The sequence below is a fragment of the Rattus norvegicus genome, chromosome 13 (assembly GCF_021556685.1).
Source record: "Rattus norvegicus strain SHRSP/BbbUtx chromosome 13, alternate assembly SHRSP_T2T, whole genome shotgun sequence".
NCBI classification, from domain to species: Eukaryota; Metazoa; Chordata; class Mammalia; order Rodentia; family Muridae; genus Rattus; species Rattus norvegicus.
The window spans coordinates 21,563,291-21,586,216 of NC_141546.1; positions in this window are offsets into that span (position 1 = coordinate 21,563,291).

Below are 22,926 nucleotides of genomic sequence, written 5' to 3' on the forward strand. Positions count from 1 at the left end.
CAGAATTCTCTCAGTACATTTTGTTCTAGGCTCTGGCTTCTGAGTACAAGATCCTCTGCGTGTAAATAAAACAGGCATGGAGATTCTTTGACTAAGGTCCTCTCCAGGCTCCTATGAAGATCATAGCCTGGGCTCTACACTTTTGAGAGAAACAAGACCATCAAGGAAGCTGCAGGGGAAAGGGAATATAAATGCTTGTCCCCAATGTACCCCATGTTCCCAGGCCTCACCCTCAGCCTATCACAAAGCCATTTCAAACTCATGACTTTTCCAGACACTTTCAGAGAAAATGCTATTGCTTCTAAGGATCCATGATTTGAGCCATGTTGCTCAAAGCTGCATTACAGGTAAAACGTTAGGCAGAGACAACAATGAAAATTACGACTCTGTATTTATTTGTTTGTTTGGCTTCTTAAGGCAATCTCAGGTTTGCCATGGATGCACTGTTTATCCCATGCTAACCTAGATCTCAGAGTTCTGGGATTACTGATGTTTTCTACAATGCCTGACCAAGGCCTGGTTTGTTTGTTGTGTTATTTCTTCCATTATACCTCCTCTCTAGATGCCAAGAACAACTGTAGCACCATCTACTGCCTTAGAGCAGGGTGAATGAATGAAAACAGGCCACTGTCATAAGCAGCTAATCAAGAAGAGGAGAGGACCCAGGAGGATGAGGTGACCCATCACTGGAAATAAAAGGCAGTGAGTAAGTAATTCCTAATGGGCTGAGGGAAACCATCACTTCTGACCAGCAAGAAAGCAATCAGGGATGTAAAAACAACATTGGGAGGGGTCCTGTCCTGTGGTCATGAGAGATACCAACATTTGATGGCCCCAAATAATACCACTGAACCTTCAAATGGGTCAGTTCCCCTAGTGCAGATTCAACCAACCGCAAATACAGTATGTGCTTAGCTCCCCATTCTCAGGCTCGGGGATCACTGCAGAAGAGGAAACAGAAAGGGTTAGTGCCAGAGAATGGGGAGGCATGCTTCCTTTAGGACATGGCATGATTATTATACTCCATGAACCCACAGCAGCCATGGTCACCTGCACAGGATCTACACAAGATCAAGGCAGCAAACATCCTTGCATAGTTGGGGGATGAAAGATGATCCCTGGATCACACTCTCCCTACTGAAGAGCTGTTGGAGGTTACCAAGGGAGGAAGAATCGCTCTTCTTGGAGAGGGGGGTCAATGAGTCTTTCCAATGTTCCAGTGCATGGCCTCAGCCATGTACATATGGACACCCCTGATTGGACCTACTTGGTCAGCAAAGATGAAGTCATGAAACTAGAAGGAAGCGGTATTGGGGGGGTTCTAAGGGGAGTGGAGAGGAAGTGAGTACCTGATTGTATTTTATTATATACATGAGTAAAATTATCAACGAATAAGATAAATAAGAAAACACTGTGGTTATGCCTAAATATAGAGATTCCTTTCCTCTTGTCACTACCTAAATAATGTGGCATAGCAGCTATTAATATTTATATAACATCTGCATTGAATTTGGCACTATAGATGATACAAGGATGATTAAGCTTACAAAAGAGGACATTGTCTGAATGTCTTATCCTTGTGTCTGAATGTGCCTCCACAAGGCACCCTGCAGAGAATGCTCTAGACACTTGCCTTATCATTGGGCATGGCTAAGATCAAAAACTCAGGTGACAGCACATGCTGACAAGTGTTTGAGGAAAGAGGAACACTCCTCCATTGTTGGTGGGATTGTAAGTTGGTATGACAACTCTGGAAATCAGCTGATGGTTCGTCAGAAAATTAGACATAGTACTACCTGAGGACCAAGCTATATCACTCCTAGGCATATACCCAAAAGATACTCCAACATATAGCAAGGACACATGCTCCACTATATTCATAGCAGCCTTATTTAAAATTGTTGTGGTACATTTTAAAAAGATGTTTCCTTTATCCCGCACTAGAGCCAGCATTGTAGGGCCACATGGCTTCTTTGGGATATTTTCATCTCAGTCAACAAAGTGTCTCACCTGCTAGGCTCCATCCTTTATCACACGTATAAGTGGATTTTAGCTCAAGGCTTGGAATACCCAAGATACAATTCACAGACCATGCAAAGCTCAAGAAGAAGGAAGACCAAAGTGTAGATGCTTCAGTCTCTCTTAGAAGAGGGAACAAAATACTCAAGGGAGGAAATAGAGACAAAATAAGGAGCAGAGACTGAAGGAAAGGCCATCCAGAGACTGTCCCACCTGAGGATCCATCCCATATGCACCCACCAAACCCAGACACTATTGCTGATACCAAAAAGTGCTTGCTGGCAGGAGCCTGATATAGCTGTCTTCTTAGCGGCTCAGCCAGAGACTGACAAAAACAAAGGCTGAATCTCAAATCCAACCATTGGAGTGAGCTCAGGGTCCCAATGGAGGAGTTAGAGAAAGAACTGAAGGAGCTGAAGGCTTTTCCAATCCATAGGAAGAACAACAACATCAACCAACCAGAACCCCTAGATCTCCTAGGGACTAAACCACTAACCAAAGAGTACACATGAAGGGACCCGGGGCTCCTGCTGCATATGTAGTAGAGGATGGCCTTGTACATCATCAATGGGAGAAGAGGCCTTTGATCCCCTGAAGGCTTGATGCCTCAATGTAGAGGAATGCCAGGGCAGTGAGTAGAGAGAGGTGGGTAGGCATCCTCAAAGAAGCAGGGGCAGAGTGTATGGAATAGATGGTTTCAGGAAAGGAAACCAGGAAAGGGGATAATATTTGAAATGTAAATACAGAAAATGCCAAATTAAAAAAAAGAAGAAAAGGAAATTTTAAGTTAGTGCTGTAACAGTAGGAGTCTCTACGGGAGTGTTTCTTCTCTAATGTTAAGGGACATTTCATACAGAGGAGAAATGGACTCAGGACATGAAGAGAGGACAAGAATGGAGCACATTATCAGAGGCAGGTGGCCCCATTGGAATACAGAGGTCTGCTCTGAGGGGGATGATCAATGGGGGTTTTGTGTGTGTATATAAGTCCTAGCTAGTTTTACATAACCTTGGCACATGCTAAATTTTGCTTTAATTTGGTTGTGACTGTGCCCTTGGTTCTTTTCTCTTGAAGTAAGAAAATATTTAACTTATTTTTGCTTTTACAAGAGCCCATAGTTGAGAGACTGATTTTTAAAAAGGATTTTAGGTTTAAAAAGAGACTTTGGATGTGTTTGAATTTCTAAAGAATGTGAGACTTTTAAAGTTTATGAAATGTTTATATTGTGATGTTAATGTTAATATGTGACCTTGAGGATGAACAAGATAGGAAAGGCTATGGCTTAAAAGTGATTTGTTTTTGTGTCAAGTGTACAAGGGGTCATTTTTCCTGGCTAGTTTTATATAAACTTGATACAAGCTAGAGACTTCCAAAAGGAGGGGACCTTCATTGAGAAAAAAATGCCTCCATAAGATCCAGCTGTAAGGCATTTTTTTAATTAGTGATTGATCGGGGAGGGCTCAGTACACTGTGGTAGTGCAATCGAAAAGCTGGACGTCCTGGGTGCTATAAGAAAGCAGGCTGAGCAAGGAATAAGGAGCAAACCAGTAAGCAGCATCCCTCCATGGCATCTGGAAAAGCTCCTGCCTCCAGGTTCCTGCCCTATTTGTGTTTCTGTCCTGACTTCCTTCAATGATCAACAGTGATGTGGAAGTGTAAGCCAAGTAAACCTTTGATTCCCCAAGTTGCTTTAGTCATTATGTTTCATCATAGCAATAGTAACCCAAACAAAAACAGAGTGTGATGTTGGTGTACTTGTGTATGTGTTGGGAAGAGGGTAACCATACACATGTGTACATATATACATGGAGGACAGAGGGAGACATCATCTGTCAGACTCTATCACTATCTTATTCCTTTGAGATTGAGTCCCTCCTTAGACCCAGGTCTAAGCTGATGGCCCACAAACCCCAGCAATCATCTTGTCTATGCGCTTAACAGCACAATGGTGTGTGTTTTTTTTTTTGTGTGTGTGTGTGTGTGTGTGTGTGTTCACATCCAACTTTTCATGTAGATTCTATGATCTGAACTCACTGAGCCATCTCTCCAGCTCAGAAAAAAAAATGTATTTATGCTGACATCTACTCCATCGTCTTTGTACAAAGGTACATTGAATCACAAACATATCTACTTGATACACTTGAAGGATTACTTCCAGGATCCGCACTGATAACCAATTCCCTAGAGCTTACTGGATCGCAACACTTCCTTCAACCATATTAGGAAGAGCAGTGAGTGTAATCACTGTGTGTAGGATGGGTGCTGTAGGTCTCAGATCTGCTCCTTATCATCTGTGGTCATCTCTCTGAAGTTCATTTCCTTACCTGAAAATAAAGGCGAAACTATATAGAGACCCTAAGATTAAGAGTCTAAGGAAGGAATGGCCGTAGTTTTTGACAATCTGACACTGAATTAAAAGTAAAGAAAACCCAGGGAACTGCTGTCTGATTGTACAATGCACTTGAGATGAGTGGGAGGAAGTGTTAAAAACAAACAAACTAGGGGCTGTTACAGTAGAACACACATCTACATACCGGTATAGCACCACAGTTACCTCAAGGTATATATTAGCTTCATCATTTCCACAGTCATAATAGACAATGCTTATTGATTATTTCATACCAGGATTACAGAGCAGTGAGTCAATGGAGCAAAAGACATATAGGCACAGGAGTTCACCTCTCCTGCAAACCAAAAGTTTCATTAGTGTAGTCAAAATAGGAGAAAAATATGCACAACAATCCTCTCTCATACCTGTGTTTACTGGTTAGGGAGCAATCTGACCTGCTCAGAAAAATTATGGCATCCCAACAATGATAAGATGAAATTATCAGAGAATCCTCATGTTGGAAGCATAGCCAAGGGGAACTTGGGAGCTAGTGTGGTGATATCATAGCTCAGCCTTACTGGCTAGGTGATGGTAGGCAACTGCCTTAACCTCACCAAGTATTGGTTTCCTCACTATAAAATAGGGCCACTAATGTATAATTAACGATTAAATGAGGTCCCCACAGTTCCTGATCCATAAATATTTAGTTTTTGTTTAGAACTGCTGCTAAGCCTACATATAACCTTGGTACTTAGCTGGAGATGAAAGAGTAGTTAGTTCTAGGCCAGCTGAGGTTACATAGAGAGATTCTATCTAATGAAATCAAACCAAAAAATGCTTTTTCCTCTTTTTTAGGTGCTCCGATAATACACTAGATCCATACGCCAACTCATCAATGATTAGCTTATCCAATTATCCTATAGGTCAACAGTGTGTGTTCTACTTAGGGCAAAGTACAGTATTACAGAATAAGAAATTCATACAAGACCCAACAGCCTCACAATAATCTCAACTGTCCTGTGATTCACGAACTTGTGAACAAGAAACACATCTTACTCATCTCCCCACACTCTTCCCTCAGGGTGTGTAATAGTGTTGTCTCTACAATACCATTTGTAAAAGCAGATCCATTTCTCTTGAGAAGCTTGGATGTTCCATACAGCATCTGCAAAATAAGCTGTGATCAGTCCTGGTATTTATAACACACTTGCTCAATCTTTCCTATCACAATGTTTCAACTTGTCCTGAGGGATCAAAACTTTAGGAAGCACGAGGTCATTGATTCATTCTCTTTGGGTTTTCTTTTCCCATGTTGGGCAATGCAGTGAGAAGAACCACCAGGTAAGATAATAGATCCGCCATCTGCTGCAGGAGAAACTAAGGGTAAGTGATGCCATCTCCTTAACCTTGATTATGACTGATATTATCCAAAGTTATTGAACTGAAAAAAGGGAGCTGTACCTATTATTTCAGGGATAAATGGGATAGTTGTACTCTATCCAAGTTTAAGTATGAGTGGAATTGGTGGTGACTGTATGTTTTGAAATGTTTCTTCCAATTCATCTTACAAAAGGAATGTTTCCCAATTCTCTCCAATTTGCCCAGACTTCTGAAATCCCCTGTTCCAGAGATAGATTTTTCCCTCAGGTTGAAGTATTTCATGTCTGCTATCACTCAATGTCAACAACCAGGCATTGTACTTATGAGTTGAAAAAAGGATACTGTTTCTTCAAAATAGCAAGCAAAATTTACCCTGTGAGCCAGACATTTCATTTCAAGGTGTAGAATCAAAGACCGGAAAGCAGGAACTTAAATACATGTACTCTAGTTTTTCTTTAAACATTATCCAGAAGACCTAAAAGCTACAAACAATCCAAATGTTCATCAATACATAAATACAGAAGCTTGATGTGGTTTATACATATGGTGAAATAATATTCACACATAAATATGAAATATGATACATCCTGCAATCTGAATGAACTCCGTTTTGTGTGTCTGTGTGACTTTTCCTGGGAGACATTAAGCAGTGTCTATTCACCCTATATAAAGCATAAATGACAGACCAAGGAAATTACTCCACTCTAGCTTGATGAGCCAATCGGTGTGTTAGGATTATGGAAAGGACAACTGCATTCTACAGTACTCCACAGGAGCATAGGTGAAGCTATGTCTGCAGAGCTCTGAGCTGCAGACAGCTCCACCAGAAGCTCATCTTCCCCATCAATTGATCATGGCTTATTCGCACGGCCAGAAGTAAGCAGGTAGGGGGTGGGATATAAGAAAAATAAAGACTCCATCAGAAATGTAGCAGTAAGATCAAACTTGTATTGGTCTGAGAGGTGAAGGCCCCCAGACTCCGGGGCACAGCTTCTCGAAAGTACATGGGAATGGACCAGGGAGAGTCTGAGAGGAATTTTGTAGTTGAGCAGAGAAAGCAGGAAAAGCATGGCTTTGCTCCCCTTAAAAAAAGTTTTTCTGGATAAACAGCTTTTCAGGACTGTGAGTGGCAGGTAAGCCTAATGCCTATTTTGTAGTCTCTGGACTCCTGAGCTGGTTGGGGGAGTGGGGCAGGAGGTAGGTAGCCACTTTCCAGAAATTGTATGGGGAACAAATTTTCTGGAACCTTCCGCTTGTCTTAGGGCACTGTCTAGGGGGGATTTTCCCTTACTGGTAATCTTAATTAGAAATGTCCCAAGTCTTGTAACTCTTTGATTTCCCTGAATTCTGTGTTTCTGAGTCTCATAATAAATTTCCTTAATTTCTTTTTTCTTTATTTAAAAAAGTTATTTATTTTATGTATATAAGTGTACTGTAGCTGTCTCCAGACACACCAGAAGAGGACATGGGTTCCCATTACAGATGGTTGTGAGCCACCATATTTCCTTAATTTCTGAAGGAATATGACAGAGGTTCTTGGTATGGATGGCTAATGCTGCTCCAAGAAGCCATGAGATATTAGACAAAAGTTCCAAAGCCAGGGGTAGGATAGCCTCCTATGAGATCAAGGAAGCCCCAGAAAACCCTCAAAATTATATGTGTTATTGACATTGCTCTTGGCTGTCTACCAAAACTAAATGGTAAAACCCTACCACTGAAAGCAAAAATCAAGAGAAGTTAAGCTGGAATAGACTTGGAAACTTCTTATTTTCTGGTTAGTTTTTACAATCTTGGAAGATTTTATTCAGCATTCTAGGGAGGGTAAAGCCATCAATAGCTGTACCAGTGGTGTACTCTTTGCATGCTATAGTACTAATCTGCCAGATAAGATATGCTAAGTGGTGCAGTAATGGCCTAGATGTTATGGGGATAACCAATTGCTTTTCTATTTGATTCAAGGCCCACTACACAGGGGCAAAATCATGCCTGATACTGTGAAGTTGGTTAAAAGTCTATGAGTAAAGAAGTCATAGGCCTGAATAGGTCCCTGATTGCTGATTTTTGTAAATGAACATGTTGTCAAGCTGCTTTCTAAACAGTTATGATTATATTCATAGATTAGTGCTGCTTTCAACTTGGTGTCTTAGTTTTTTATTGCTGTACTAAAACACCAAGACCTAAGGTCATAGAAAGGAAAGAGTTCAAAGCAAGGAGTATATTTCAGCTGACAATACTCAGGTCACAGTCTATCATCAAGAGAAGACAGAAAAGGAAATCAAGGCAGCCTCTGGGAAGCAGAAGCCACAAGGGATGCTGTTTAGTGGCTTGCTTCTCGTGGATTGCTCAGCCTGCTTTCTTATCCAATCCAGTATTATCTGTCCAGGGGTGGCATCATCCACAGGGAAATGAACCCTCCCAAATCGATTTTAGTTAAGAAAATTCTCCACAGACTTGCCTACAGCCAATCTTATACAGGCATTTTCTCAATTAAGATTTTCTCTTCCCAGATATGTCTAGGATTATGTCAAGTTGACAGAGTCAATCAGCATAATTAACATGTTGATACTCAATTATTAATTAATTATTAATTATTAATCCATAACATTCCTTTTGTTCATCCCCAATATCTCACAGTAAGATCAATATCACAACATTAAGTGTACCACAGGCTTTACAAATTCAAATACTTTTAAAATGCCCTTTCTTTAAAACATTCAAAGTCTCTTTCAAAGTTTAAAGCCTACATAAAATATCCAAAGTACCTCTAAAATTCCAAAGTTTCTCTAAAACTTTAAAGCCCCTTATCTATTGATTCCTATAAAATCAAAAATAAATCACACACTTGCTTACTCCAAGAAGAATCAGGGTATATTCATGTTCAAATTAAAGCAGAATCAATATTCAATAGTGTAAGAAGTTCAGTGCTTGGTATCTGGGAACCAGGTATGATCTTCTGACTCCAGAGGGTCTTGGGAGATCCATTTCTCCAGCTTTACCATCTGTGGCACACACAGCTTGTCTCTTAGGTTCAAGGCAGCTCACTCCAATAGCTGCAGCTGCCCTTGATGGTCCTCCCACACACTAGCATCTAAAGTGCCTGGAGTCTTTGCTCCAACTAGGCTGTACTTTCACAAATAGCCTCTCTTGGGCTCTCTTCAGGAATTCCAACCCTCAACATTGTTCGAAGCCTCAACTTCTATCATGAACCCTTCAATCCTGGGGTTCTACTGCAATTGAGGCTACACATTCACCAATGTCCTCTCATACTGTAAAGCCTTAGCTGCTCTCTATGACCCTTTCATGCTTTCAAACCAAATACTACTTGGGAAACTCTTACACATTGTCAAATTTGGCTGCCAATATAAGGTACAGCCTCAGTCCCTAATGGACCACAGCTTCTGTGTTTTGACCCTAAGTAAACACTTCCCAGAAGTTGTACCTCAACGATGCTCACCTCTTTTTAATCCCAGCTGATTCTTCAGACCCAGCTGATCATTATCAAATGTCAGAGCAAGGCAAAAGTTCCATGTTACTGCTCTGGCTTCTTGTTAACCACAGCCAACTCTCCTTCCCCAGGTGACAAAAACAGCACAGCTTCTTAGTTCAAAATATCAAATGGCCCCAGCAGAGTATTTAAAGACTAAAAGCCTTTGAATAGATGCTTAAACCTCCCTATGTTGCGTCACAAACCAGGGCTCCATCGTCCGCACTACTCTCAGCTTTTTTGCAATGCTCACTTGTTAATGCTGGGATTCATACCTGGTCAGAGTGCTGAAAATAAATGGCCATTAATTACTCAGTCCTAAATAGGACATTTTTTGCGTGTGCGCGTGCACGCATGCATTCACACACACACACACACACACACACACACACACACACACACAGTGGGTGGGGGATGTTCAATCTCTGGGAACATTATGAAAGAGGAAACCACAGGAATGTAAGTACAGAGACTGGGAAGAGTGTTATAGAATTCTATCTTCTGATAATGACTGTGGTACTCATGAACTCAGCAGCTATGGTTACCTGCACAAGATCTGTACAAGATGGAGCTTGGCAGTTGCTGGTTGCTGGGGAAAGAATAAACATTATTCTTCAGTGGCATAGAGTAGGTTCTCCATGATCTAATAAATAACCCCATACCCATGTGCATACAAGCAACCCTCAGTCAATTTGATTGGTTCTTAAAACTGCAATGAATGAAAGTAGGAGGGCGCACATTGAATGGAAGAAGATATCCAGAGGAAAGAGAATGAGGAGGGGTGATGGTGAATATTCCCTAAATACGTTTTAAATGGGTATGAAATTGTAAAAGCTAAGTAAAGCAATACAATAAATAAAACCCAACATTGTATATGATAATAAACAGATACATCTCCTCAGCTTCCTGAGTCTGCAAGCTTCTTTCCTCCCTCCAGGAGGTAGAGTTTCAGCTCTGTTACAAATGGATGGAGTTTCTGTTCTGGACCTTAAGATCCTGGACACAGATCCTGATAGTGGCTATAAACATTGAAGCATACCTAATGTCACAAAGATGTACACTTTTTAAGATGAAGTTATGCATTCCATATCATGCATATTTTACCATCAAACTAAGAAATGAAGAACGTTCATAGTTTGACTTACCTCCAAATTCTCTGCTACTGAATTCTCTACTATGATGAAATTTTGGTTGATTGACCATACAATTAATTTTAAAATTCAAGTAGGAAAAGGGGTATGGACTAGATTCGCTCACCACTTACCTCAATGTGAGGAGGAGGGGTGAAATGTGAAGACATGTGACCAAGACACAGTGATTCTCTGCCTCAGAAACCACAGCTGTGCATGAGCATTTCAATTTATTCATTTATTGACTGTGAAAAACACAGCTAAATGTCTGAGGTGTGACTTCTCATGCAGAAAGTTCAATTATATAGTGTGAAGCTATTTTCCACTGGCTTAGATGGGGTTGGGGGTGAGAAGGCTTTGAACGGATTTTTGGAAGTAAGCAGGACACAGAAGATTCCCCAGGAAAAGCTAGCCCTGCCCCCTTGCTGTAGCTCTGAGAGAGGAAGGGACTGTGGAACTCTGCGGGAAATGTGAGAGTGAGCAACAGGAAATCAAGAGACGGAAACTAATGGGAGAGCCTGGGGTCTTGTTGCCTCACTAACATAGGAATCAGCGGCAGGGAGACTTAACACTGAATATTTCCCGAGTCCCATTTCAAACCAGAAGTGTGTTTGAGCCACAGTTTGGGAAAAGTCACAACTTCGGTGCCAAGTTTTTAAAAGATAGTGTGGGAAGTAAAATGGGTCAGAGAAGGAAAGAAAAGTGGATCTGGAAACTTCTGCCTGCATGTCAAATAAAATTAAAGCCGCCCCAGGAAAAGTGTTTCAATGTCTCCAGTAGACACACCAGATCAGAAACCTCTGCTGCTTGCTGAATTCTGCCACCCTACATCACCTCGGAAAGTTGTTTTCCTCCTGGCTCACTGTTAAAAGATGCAGCTCGGAGAAGAGATCCATCTCCAAGAGTGATACTAATTGGTCTCCTCAGTAAGCTAGGGGATGCCTGCATTGATGAATGACCCAATCTGCAGAGCAGCCTCAGGACAGCCAGCAGCATCTGTAGTCTTTGCAACCTCAGCTGGGGACTGACTGCCCCTTACATGAGACCATGGAAGCAGCTTGACTCCCCATCGCTTACCTTGGCTGTTTCGTGACTTTCTGAGCATGCACTTTTTGCTGGCTGACTGTGTTAGACTCTATTTGCTTTATCCACAGGGTCTCCTGTTGTCGGTTTTACAGAATTATTTATAGAAGAGGGTTTTCTCACCTCCATTGGCAAATTGCCACTTTCAGTGACTATAGTAGTAGTGTGGATGGCTAGGATCTCTGCTGATTTGAAAGACCCCTAGGGGAAGTAGAGGCAGGAGGGTCGGAAGTTTAAGGTCATCTCAGCCTGTGTCTCAAGTTCAAAGCCAATCTGAGGCATATAATCTTTGTCTCAAAAGAAAAAAGTGAGAGACCCTAGCTTTTATCTGCCAGGGGAGAACTCTGCCTTGTTTAGCCTTTTTCAAGAGATGGATTCTGTGGAGAGAATTCCTGAAGAAGAGCCATGCTTCCAAAGACTGTTTAAAGCTTCAATACCCCAGCAGTAGGTTTGGAATGTTGCAGACCTGGGAGCCTAATTACAATGTCTCTCAGGCTATCCTTAACCCCAGAGCCTTGCCCACCTCTCTCACACCTAGCATCCTTATAAACAGATTTTTAACAATTGGGATGTATAAACAACAAAATTCTATTCACCACCAATTGAAGGGCTAAGAATGCTATCAGATAATATGGGAGGCCTATGGTTGAGATTCCCCATCCTGCCTGCTGTATCTCCCCACTTATTGTTTCTACCAATGCATTCTCTCTCTCTCTCTCTCTCTCTCTCTCTCTCTCTCTCTCTCTTTCTCCCCCCACTGTGTGTGTCTGTTTGTCTCTGTCTCTCTGTGTATGTATGTATGTATGTATGTATGTATGTATGTATGTCTTTGTGTGTGTGTCTCTGTCTCTCTGTGTCTGTGTGTACATCTGTCTCTGTCTCTCTGTGTCTCTCTGTGTCTGTCTCCCTCTGTCTCTCTGTGTCTCTCTGTCTCTGTCTCCCTCTGTCTCTCTCTCTGTCTCTGTCTCTGTGTGTGTGTGTCTCTCTCTCGTACACACACACACACACACACACACACACACACACACACACACATTTTCAGACAGGTCTCACTATGCAGCCCTGGCTGGTCTGAACCTCACTATGTAGAGCAGACTGGCTTGATCTGCCTGCCTCTGTCTCCTAAGTACTGGTATTAAGGGTGTATGGTATTGTGCAAGGCTTAACCACTGCATGTTTTAAGTGCCTTTTTTATATATAACTCTCTTTGTTCTGTTACTATAAAAATTTCATGAAACTGCTTCCTTGTTAGAACATTATATTAAGGGAGACATAAATCTAGATTAGCAGGCCAGAGCCACTCAAATTTGACTCCCGAGTAAACCATGTCTTTTATTTCTTTGAGGTGAAAGCTGTTTCTTTCAGTGTTAATAGGTGTCACTTCCAATTCCCATGCGGTCCCCTGTCACTGATCCTCATCAATTCGCTAACTCAACTATGATTGCACATGGCTTTGCTCTCAAGTCATGTTTATGAGACTTATTTCAAAGAAAGATTAAGAAGAATAAAACGATGTAAGTAAAAAAAAATACCCTAAATAGCTAGACTCAGTAATCAAGGTCAGTTTCTTTATAGTCACAGCCTGGCGGTCTGCTCACCCAGACTGCTCACTGCTTATGTTTTTAATTGTTTAAATACCTTATATATTACAAAATGTGTGTGTGGGCATATATGTATGTGTGCATATGTTCGTGTGCATGTAAAATATACAAAAAATAACAACACAGTGGCACATGAGTCAGTTTAAGAGCAGAATCCACAGATCATTGCGAGCCCCCACCCCACTTCACTCTCTTCACCAGATAAAACTTACTTTAATATAGAGATCACTTTCCTGGCTTTTTAATCTTAATAATTTTAATTTTATGCACTGCTTGCATTCCTAAACAAGACATCTAAATTAGCACTATAAAACATATAAAACTGGCCACAGAGTGCAAACCTGCCCCACCAATACCTAGGAAGTTCAAGACTTGGAGGCCAGTGTGGAGCTACACAGCAAGAAATCCTATCACGATAACCACGTGGCGTTACCCAATTGTCATGTCCCCTCTCATCTGCCTCTCTTTGTACTGGTGCCTTTAATTTTGTTTATCTTCCATCAAGAAGATGAGGAACACATCCAAGCATGTCCAACCTGTAGTCAGTGGGCTGCAGTTGGCCAAGCACACCTACAAATACATTCCAACCAAGATTATAGGCTGATTTCAAACATGAGAATTCTCTCTTTTTTTTTTCAATTTTTTTCATTTAGCTTTGTAACTTGACTGCATAGTTCTTGAGTAAGGACTTTGTTGAAGACAGCATCATAGCACGATGTCAAAAGATTAGATGTTACAGGACAGTGGTGGGGTACACCTTTAATCCCAGCACTCAGGAGACAGAGGCAGGCAAATCTCTGTGAGTTCAAGGCAAGCCTTGAACAGAGAGAGTTCTAGGACAGTCAGAGCTACAAGGAGAAACCCTGTTTAAAAACAACAGCAAGATTAGTTGTGCATGATGGAAGAAAGCACACAGGAGCTAAAATTACCTGCTTATGGGTACAGCTGAATCCCTATGTAGCTCCTCTGGAGTTTAAGCTCAAGCACAGTTTCCGAAGACCTCCTCTGTCTGCCCAATCTTACTCCTTAGAAAGTTCTGGAAGATGGCCACTATTGCTCTGCAAGGACAATGCCTGCTTACCTCACTATTCACCAAGGCTTTCTCTCACACTTGCAATTACAAGATGGCAAGAACAATATCCCTTCTTGACAGTATACTGAGAACTTTCATTCATCCAAGGCAATTTCTACCTTACACTTTAAAGCCGAGTCATGCTTCTTTACTCTTCTGTTTTCTGTAGACTTCTCTGTCTATCCTTTTCTGATTTTTGGATTAGACAATCCTAGCATGACACTGATAATGCCCTTCTTCTGAAATAAGGATATAAAACTAAAACCTTCCCTTCAAGCCTCATAGTAAAAAGCCCTGCTATGCTATAACAACCACAGGAAACTAAGACACCCTCATATTTTTTGCTATTTTGACCATTTTTTCTAAAAATGTTTCACATTTATTATTTTCTTGCCTATTTTGGCACAATATGAGGTGTGTGTGTGTGTGTGTGTGTGTGTGTGTGTGTGTGTGTGTGTGCATGTGTGTGTGTGTAGTGTGGGGTGCTCATATGTGTGTGCACACATGTGCCTGAATGCATGTGGAAACCAGAGATCCTCACTGGGTATTTTTCTCTATTTTTCTCCTCCTTATTGTCATTGTCATTTGAGACAGGTTCTCTCACTGAAGCAGGAGTGTCACCAATTCAACTAGAATGGCTGACTAGCTAGCCCAGCAATCCTCCCCGGTACTCAGATACAGCTGGCTTTAAGACTGTGCTTGGGAATCAGAGAAAGAACTGGAAGAGCTTGAAGGGGCTCGAGACCCCATATGTACAACAATGCCAAGCAACCAGAGCTTCCAGGGACTAAGCCACTACCTAAAGACTATACATGGACTGACCCTGGACTCTGACCTCATAGGTAGCAATGAATATCCTAGTAAGAGCACCAGTGGAAGGGGAAGCCCTGGGTCCTGCTAAGACTGAACCCCCAGTGAACTAGACTGTTGGGGGGAGGGGGGCAATGGGGGGAGGGTTGGGAGGGGAACACCCATAAGGAAGGGGAGGGGGGAGGGGGATGTTTGCCCGGAAACCAAAGAATTATTATTAAGTGTTAAATAAATTTAAAAAAATTATGTTTACTTACAGCCTAAATAATTTAGTCTTTGTACCACTAATGCACAGTAATGACCATACCCATACACCTATTGACTCCTCTCCACACTAAATGTCACTGCAGAGCAATATTTTAGCTCTACACTAACCCCTCAGATTCGAACATGTAGCATTTCCTCTACACAATGAAGTAATTTTGGATCCATCAAAATATCATACATTTTGTTTATTATTCCTGTTTTACACCAGACCCTCCACATAAGAGCATTTTTATTCTGTCTTAAAATTTTATCATCTTTTCTTTTTTTCTATTTGCCACTTTATAGATTGCAATTTGAATATAATCAGTTGCACATATTTAAAGTCAACCATTCTTTGAATTTAACAGGTATGTTAAATCACCGAGAGATACAGAAAATTTTTATCAGCACAGAATTTTCAATCCCCTCCATACACCAGTCCCCAGCAATCACCACTCACCAGTCAACTTATTACAACTGTAAATCAGCTTCCTTTACATGGAATCTTTTATAAATAAAATAATTTTGAAGTCTTTCAGAACTGATTTCTCTCTTACATTGTAATTATTTCAAGGTTTACTTGCATTGTTGTATATATCAACAAGTGCTCATATTTATTACTGCAGGACATCCTATTGTGTAAATATAATACTGCTTGTTTATATCTATTTCTTGATGGGCATTGGGTTAGGTCTAGTGTTTTGACAATACTACATATGATAAGATCATTCTTATTAAATCTGCCTATAACGAATATGCACACATGCGTGCACACATACACACTCATTTTTTGCATACACACAGAGTAGTGAAATGACATAGGATAAGTGTTGGTTAACTATTTAAAAACCATAATTTTTAAAAGGTTTCCCACCTTATATATTCATGTCAACAACTTCATTTGCCTTATACTTTTGGCAACATAATTATTTTAATTTTAAAATCACTTTGGTGGTTCTTATAGATAGATATGCAGTAAATCACATTTGCAGTAATGAAGTTCAAACTCAAGACATAAGCAGTGTACAACTGTGCTTCAGCCCCACAGTCACTTCAGTGTGTTGGTTGGTTGGTTTTCTTTTTGAGAAAAGCTTTTCATATAGAAAGAAGAAGGAGGAGGAGGAGGTGAGGAGGAGGAGGAGGGGAGGAGGGGGGAAGAGGAGGAAGAAGGAGAAGGAGGAGAAGGAGAAAAGGAGAAGAAGAGGAAGAAGAGGAAAAAGAGAAACAACAAGCAGAAAAAAAGAGGAGAGAAAGAGAGACCACATACAATCTATTCATACTTTGGTTTTAGTTTAAAATATCCTGATAACCAGTTTAGCATACTCTATTGTTTTAACTAAACTTAATGATTTGTTTCTAAAGAACAAAACACTGTACCACTGACAAGACATCATCACTATAGCTAGATCATAAAAGAATGACGACTTCTCTCTTGGGCTGCCTCTCTTAAAAGAAAGCTGACATGGAAACTCCACAGATTTTACTGTTTCAAATAGTTCCTTTGTTCTGGGGAATTTTAATTTCTCATTCTATGCTTATTTTCTTTCCTTAAATGTTTGGTAAACTTACTCATTTTATTGTCTGAACGTTTATGCCTTTCTATGCTCTGCCATTCCTGCCAGTTTACTTTGGCCACACTGTTTCCTTGTTTTGTAATGTTTCTGAGTAGCTACAGTGCACAGATGATTGAAGTGGAGACTTTTTCAGGCCTGTGTTCAAGATGGTTTGTTCCTCAGAAAACGATCGAATTCTCTTGCCAGACACCTGGACGCCAGTAGATTCTGGACTACCTTAACCAACCCTTGCCTTGAGGTCTTAGGGATCACCAACCAATATTCTAAGTTTGGGAAGCAAATACCTGAGACAGTAAGATTACCTTTCTGAGTTCTTTTGTTCTTTTTTTTTTTTTTTTTTTTTTTTTTTATTAACTTGAGTATTTCTTATATACATTTCAAGTGTTATTCCCTTTCCCGGTTTCCGGACAAACATCACCCTCCCCCCTCCCTTTCCTTATGGGTGTTCCCCTCCCAAACCTCCCCCCATTGCCACCCTCCCCGCATAGTCTAGTTCACTGGGGGTTCAGTCTTAGCAGGACCCAGGGCTTCCCCTTCCACTGGTGCTCTTACTAGGATATTCATTGCTACCTATGGGGACAGAGTCCAGGGTCAGTCCATGTATAGTCTTTAGGTAGTGGCTTAGTCCCTGGAAGCTCTGGTTGCTTGACATTGTTGTACTTTTGGGGTCTCGAGCACCTTCAAGCTCTTCCAGTTCTTTCTCTGATTCCTTAAACAGGGGACCTATTCTCAGTTCAGTGGTTTGCTGCTGGCATTCGCCTCTGTATTTGCTGTATTCTGGCTGTGTCTCTCAGGAGCGATCTACATCCGGCTCCTGTCGGTCTGCACTTCTTTGCTTCATCCATCTTGTCTAATTGGGTGGCTGTATATGTATGGGCCACCTGTGGGGCAGGCTCTGAATGGGTGTTCCTTCAGTCTCTGTTTTAATCTTTGCCTCTCCCTTCCCTGCCAAGGGTATTCTTTTTCCTCATTTAAAGAAGGAGTGAAGCATTCACATTTTGATCATCCGTCTTGAGTTTCCTTTGTTCTAGGGATCTAGGGTAATTCAAGCATTTGGGCTAATAGCCACTTATCAATGAGTGCATACCATGTATGTCTTTCTGTGAGTGGGTTAGCTCACTCAGGATGATATTTTCCAGTTCCAACCATTTGCCTACGAATTTCATAAACTCGTTGTTTTTGATAGCTGAGTAATATTCCATTGGGTAGATGTACCACATTTTCTGTATCCATTCCTCTGTTGAAGGGCATCTGGGTTCTTTCCAGTTTCTGGCTATTATAAATAAGGCTGCGATGAACATAGTGGAGCACGTGTCTCTTTTATATGTTGAGGCATCTTTTGGGTATATGCCCAAGAGAGGTATGGCTGGATCCTCAGGCAGTTCAATGTCCAATTTTCTGAGGAACCTCCAGACTGATTTCCAGAATGGTTTTACCAGTCTGCAATCCCACCAACAATGGAGGAGTGTTCCTCTTTCTCCACATCCTCGCCAGCATCTGCTGTCACCTGAGTTTTTGATCTTAGCCATTCTCACTGGTGTGAGGTGAAATCTCAGGGTTGTTTTGATTTGCATTTCCCTTATGACTAAAGATGTTGAACATTTCTTTAGGTGTTTCTCAGCCATTCGGCATTCCTCAGCTGTGAATTCTTTGTTTAGCTCTGAACCCCATTTTTTAATAGGGTTATTTGTCTCCCTGCGGTCTAACTTCTTGAGTTCTTTGTATATTTTGGATATAAGGCCTCTATCTGTTATAGGATTGGTAAAGATCTTTTCCCAATCTGTTGGTTGCCGTTTTGTCCTAACCACAGTGTCCTTTGCCTTACAGAAGCTTTGCAGTTTTATGAGATCCCATTTGTCGATTCTTGATCTTAGAGCATAAGCCATTGGTGTTTTGTTCAGGAAATTTTTTCCAGTGCCCATGTGTTCCAGATGCTTCCCTAGTTTTTCTTCTATTAGTTTGAGTGTGTCTGGTTTGATGTGGAGGTCCTTGATCCACTTGGACCTAAGCTTTGTACAGGGTGATAAGCATGGATCGATCTGCATTCTTCTACATGTTGCCCTCCAGTTGAACCAGCACCATTTGCTGAAAATGCTATCTTTTTTCCATTGGATGGTTTTGGCTCCTTTGTCAAAAATCAAGTGACCATAGGTGTGTGGGTTCATTTCTGGGTCTTCAATTCTATTCCATTGGTCTATCTGTCTGTCTCTGTACCAATACCATGCAGTTTTTATCACTATTGCTCTGTAATACTGCTTGAGTTCAGGGATAGTGATTCCCCCTGAAGTCCTCTTATTGTTGAGGATAGCTTTAGCTATCCTGGGTTTTTTGTTATTCCAGATGAATTTGCAAATTGTTCTGTCTAACTCTTTGAAGAATTGGATTGGTATTTTGATGGGGATTGCATTGAATCTGTAGATTGCTTTTGGTAAAATGGCCATTTTTACTATGTTAATCCTGCCAATCCATGAGCATGGGAGATCTTTCCATCTTCTGAGGTCTTCTTCAATTTCTTTCCTCAGTGTCTTGAAGTTCTTATTGTACAGATCTTTTACTTGCTTGGTTAAAGTCACACCGAGGTACTTTATATTATTTGGGTCTATTATGAAGGGTGTCGTTTCCCTAATTTCTTTCTCAGCTTGTTTCTCTTTTGTATAGAGGAAGGCAACTGATTTATTTGAGTTAATTTTATACCCAGCCACTTTGCTGAAGTTGTTTATCAGCTTTAGTAGTTCTCTGGTGGAACTTTTGGGATCACTTAAATATACTATCATGTCGTCTGCAAATAGTGATATTTTGACCTCTTCTTTTCCGATCTGTATCCCCTTGATCTCCTTTTGTTGTCTGATTGCTCTGGCTAGAACTTCAAGAACTATATTGAATAAGTAGGGAGAGAGTGGGCAGCCTTGTCTAGTCCCTGATTTTAGTGGGATTGCTTCAAGTTTCTCTCCATTTAGTTTAATGTTAGCAACTGGTTTGCTGTATATGGCTTTTACTATGTTTAGGTATGGGCCTTGAATACCTATTCTTTCCAGGACTTTTATCATGAAGGGGTGTTGAATTTTGTCAAATGCTTTCTCAGCATCTAATGAAATGATCATGTGGTTCTGTTCTTTCAGTTTGTTTATATGATGGATCACGTTGATGGTTTTCCTTATATTAAACCATCCCTGCATGCCTGGGATGAAGCCTACTTGATCATGGTGGATGATTGTTTTGATGTGCTCTTGAATTCGGTTTGCCAGAATTTTATTGAGTATTTTTGCGTCGATATTCATAAGGGAAATTGGTCTGAAGTTCTCTTTCTTTGTTGGGTCTTTGTGTGGTTTAGGTATAAGAGTAATTGTGGCTTCATAGAAGGAATTCGGTAGGGCTCCATCTGTTTCAATTTTGTGGAATAGTTTGGATAATATTGGTATAAGGTCTTCTATGAAGGTTTGATAGAATTCTGCACTAAACCCGTCTGGACCTGGGCTCTTTTTGGTTGGGAGACCTTTAATGACTGCTTCTATTTCCTTAGGAGTTATGGGGTTGTTTAACTGGTTTATCTGTTCCTGATTTAACTTCGATACCTGGTATCTGTCTAGGAAATTGTCCATTTCCTGAAGATTTTCAAGTTTTGTTGAATATAGGTTTTTATAGTAAGATCTGATGATTTTTTGAATTTCCTCTGAATCTGTAGTTATGTCTCCCTTTTCATTTCTGATTTTGTTAATTTGGACACACTCTCTGTGTCCTCTCGTTAGTCTGGCTAAGGGTTGATCTATCTTGTTGATTTTCTCAAAGAACCAACTTTTGGTTCTGTTGATTCTTTCTATGGTCCTTTTTGTTTCTACTTGGTTGATTTCAGCTCTGAGTTTGATTATTTCCTGCCTTCTACTCCTCCTGGGTGTATTTGCTTCTTTTTGTTCTAGAGCTTTTAGGTGTGCTGTCAAGCTGCTGACATATGCTCTTTCCTGTTTCTTTCTGCAGGCACTCAGCGCTATGAGTTTTCCTCTTAGCACAGCTTTCATTGTGTCCCATAAGTTTGGGTATGTTGTACCTTCATTTTCATTAAATTCTAAAAAGTTTTTAATTTCTTTCTTTATTTCTTCCTTGACCAGGTTATCATTGAGTAGAGCATTGTTCAATTTCCACGTATATGTGGGCATTCTTCCCTTATTGTTATTGAAGACCAGTTTTAGGCCGTGGTGGTCCGATAGCACGCATGGGATTATTTCTATCTTTCTGTACCTGTTGAGGCCCGTTTTTTGACCAATTATATGGTCAATTTTGGAGAAAGTACCATGAGGAGCTGAGAAGAAGGTATATCCTTTTGCTTTAGGATAGAATGTTCTATAAATATCCGTTAAGTCCATTTGGCTCATGACTTCTCTTAGTCTGTCTACATCTCTGTTTAATTTCTGTTTCCATGATCTGTCCGTTGATGAGAGTGGGGTGTTGAAATCTCCCACTATTATTGTGTGAGGTGCAATGTGTGTTTTGAGCTTTAGTAAGGTTTCTTTTACATATGTAGGTGCCCTTGTATTTGGGGCATAGATATTTAGGATTGAGACTTCATCTTGGTGGATTTTTCCTTTGATGAATATGAAGTGTCCTTCCTGATCTTTTTTGATGACTTTTAGTTGAAAATTGATTTTATTTGATATTAGAATGGCTACTCCAGCTTTCTTCTTCTGACCATTTGCTTGGAAAATTGTTTTCCAGCCTTTCACTCTGAGGTAATGTCTGTCTTTGTCTCTGAGGTGTGTTTCCTGTAGGCAGCAGAATGCAGGGTCCTCGTTGCGTATCCAGTTTGTTAATCTATGTCTTTTTATTGGGGAGTTGAGGCCATTGATATTGAGAGATATTAAGGCATAGTGATTATTGCTTCCCGTTATATTCATATTTGGAAGTGAGGTTATGATTGTGTGCTTTCATTCTCTTTGTTTTGTTGCCAAGATGATTAGTTTCTTGCTTCTAGGGTATAGCTTGCCTCCTTATGTTGGGCTTTACCCTTTATTATCCTTTGTAGTGCTGGATTTGTAGAAAGATATTGTGTAAATTTGGTTTTGTCATGGAATATCTTGGTTTCTCCATCTATGTTAATTGAGAGTTTTGCAGGATACAGTAACCTGGGCTGGCATTTGTGTTCTCTTAGGGTCTGTATGACATCTGTCCAGGATCTTCTGGCCTTCATAGTTTCTGGCGAAACGTCTGGTGTGATTCTGATAGGTCTCCCTTTATATGTTATTTGACCTTTTTCCCTTACTGCTTTTAATATTCTTTCTTTATTTTGTGCGTTTGGTGTTTTGACAATTATGTGGCGGGAGGTGTTTCTTTTCTGGTCCAATCTATTTGGAGTTCTGTAGGCTTCTTGTATGCCTATGGGTATCTCTTTTTTTAGGTTAGGGAAGTTTTCTTCTATGATTTTGTTGAAGATATTTACTGGTCCTTTGAGCTGGGAGTCTTCACTCTCTTCTATACCTATTATCCTTAGGTTTGATCTTCTCATTGAGTCCTGGATTTCCTGTATGTTTTGGACCAGTAGCTTTTTCCGCTTTACATTATCTTTGACAGTTGAGTCAATGATTTCTATGGAATCTTCTGCTCCCGAGATTCTCTCTTCCATCTCTTGAATTCTGTTGGTGAAGCTTGTATCTACAGCTCCTTGTCTTTTCTTTTGATTTTCTATGTCCAGGGTTGTTTCCATGTGTTCTTTCTTGATTGCTTCTATTTCCATTTTTAATTCCTTCAACTGTTTGATTGTGTTTTCCTGGAATTCTTTCAGGGATTTTTGCGATTCCTCTCTGTAGGCTTCTACTTGTTCTCTAAGGGAGTTCTTTATGTCTTTCTTGAAGTCCTCCAGCATCATGATCAAATATGATTTTGAAACTAGGTCTTGCTTTTCTGGTGTGTTTGGATATTCCGTGTTTGCTTTGGTGGGAGAATTGGGCTCCGATGATGCCATGTAGTCTTGGTTTCTGTTGCTTGGGTTCCTGTGCTTGCCTCTCGCCATCAGATTATCTCTAGTGTTACTTTGTTCTGCTATTTCTGACTGTGGCTAGACTGTCCTATAACCTGTGTGTCAGGAGTGCTGTAGACCTGTTTTCCTGTTTTCTTTCAGCCAGTTATGGGGACAGAGTGTTCTGCTTTCGGGCGTGTAGTTTTTCCTCTCTACAGGTCTTCAGCTGTTCCTGTGGGCCTGTGTCTTGAATT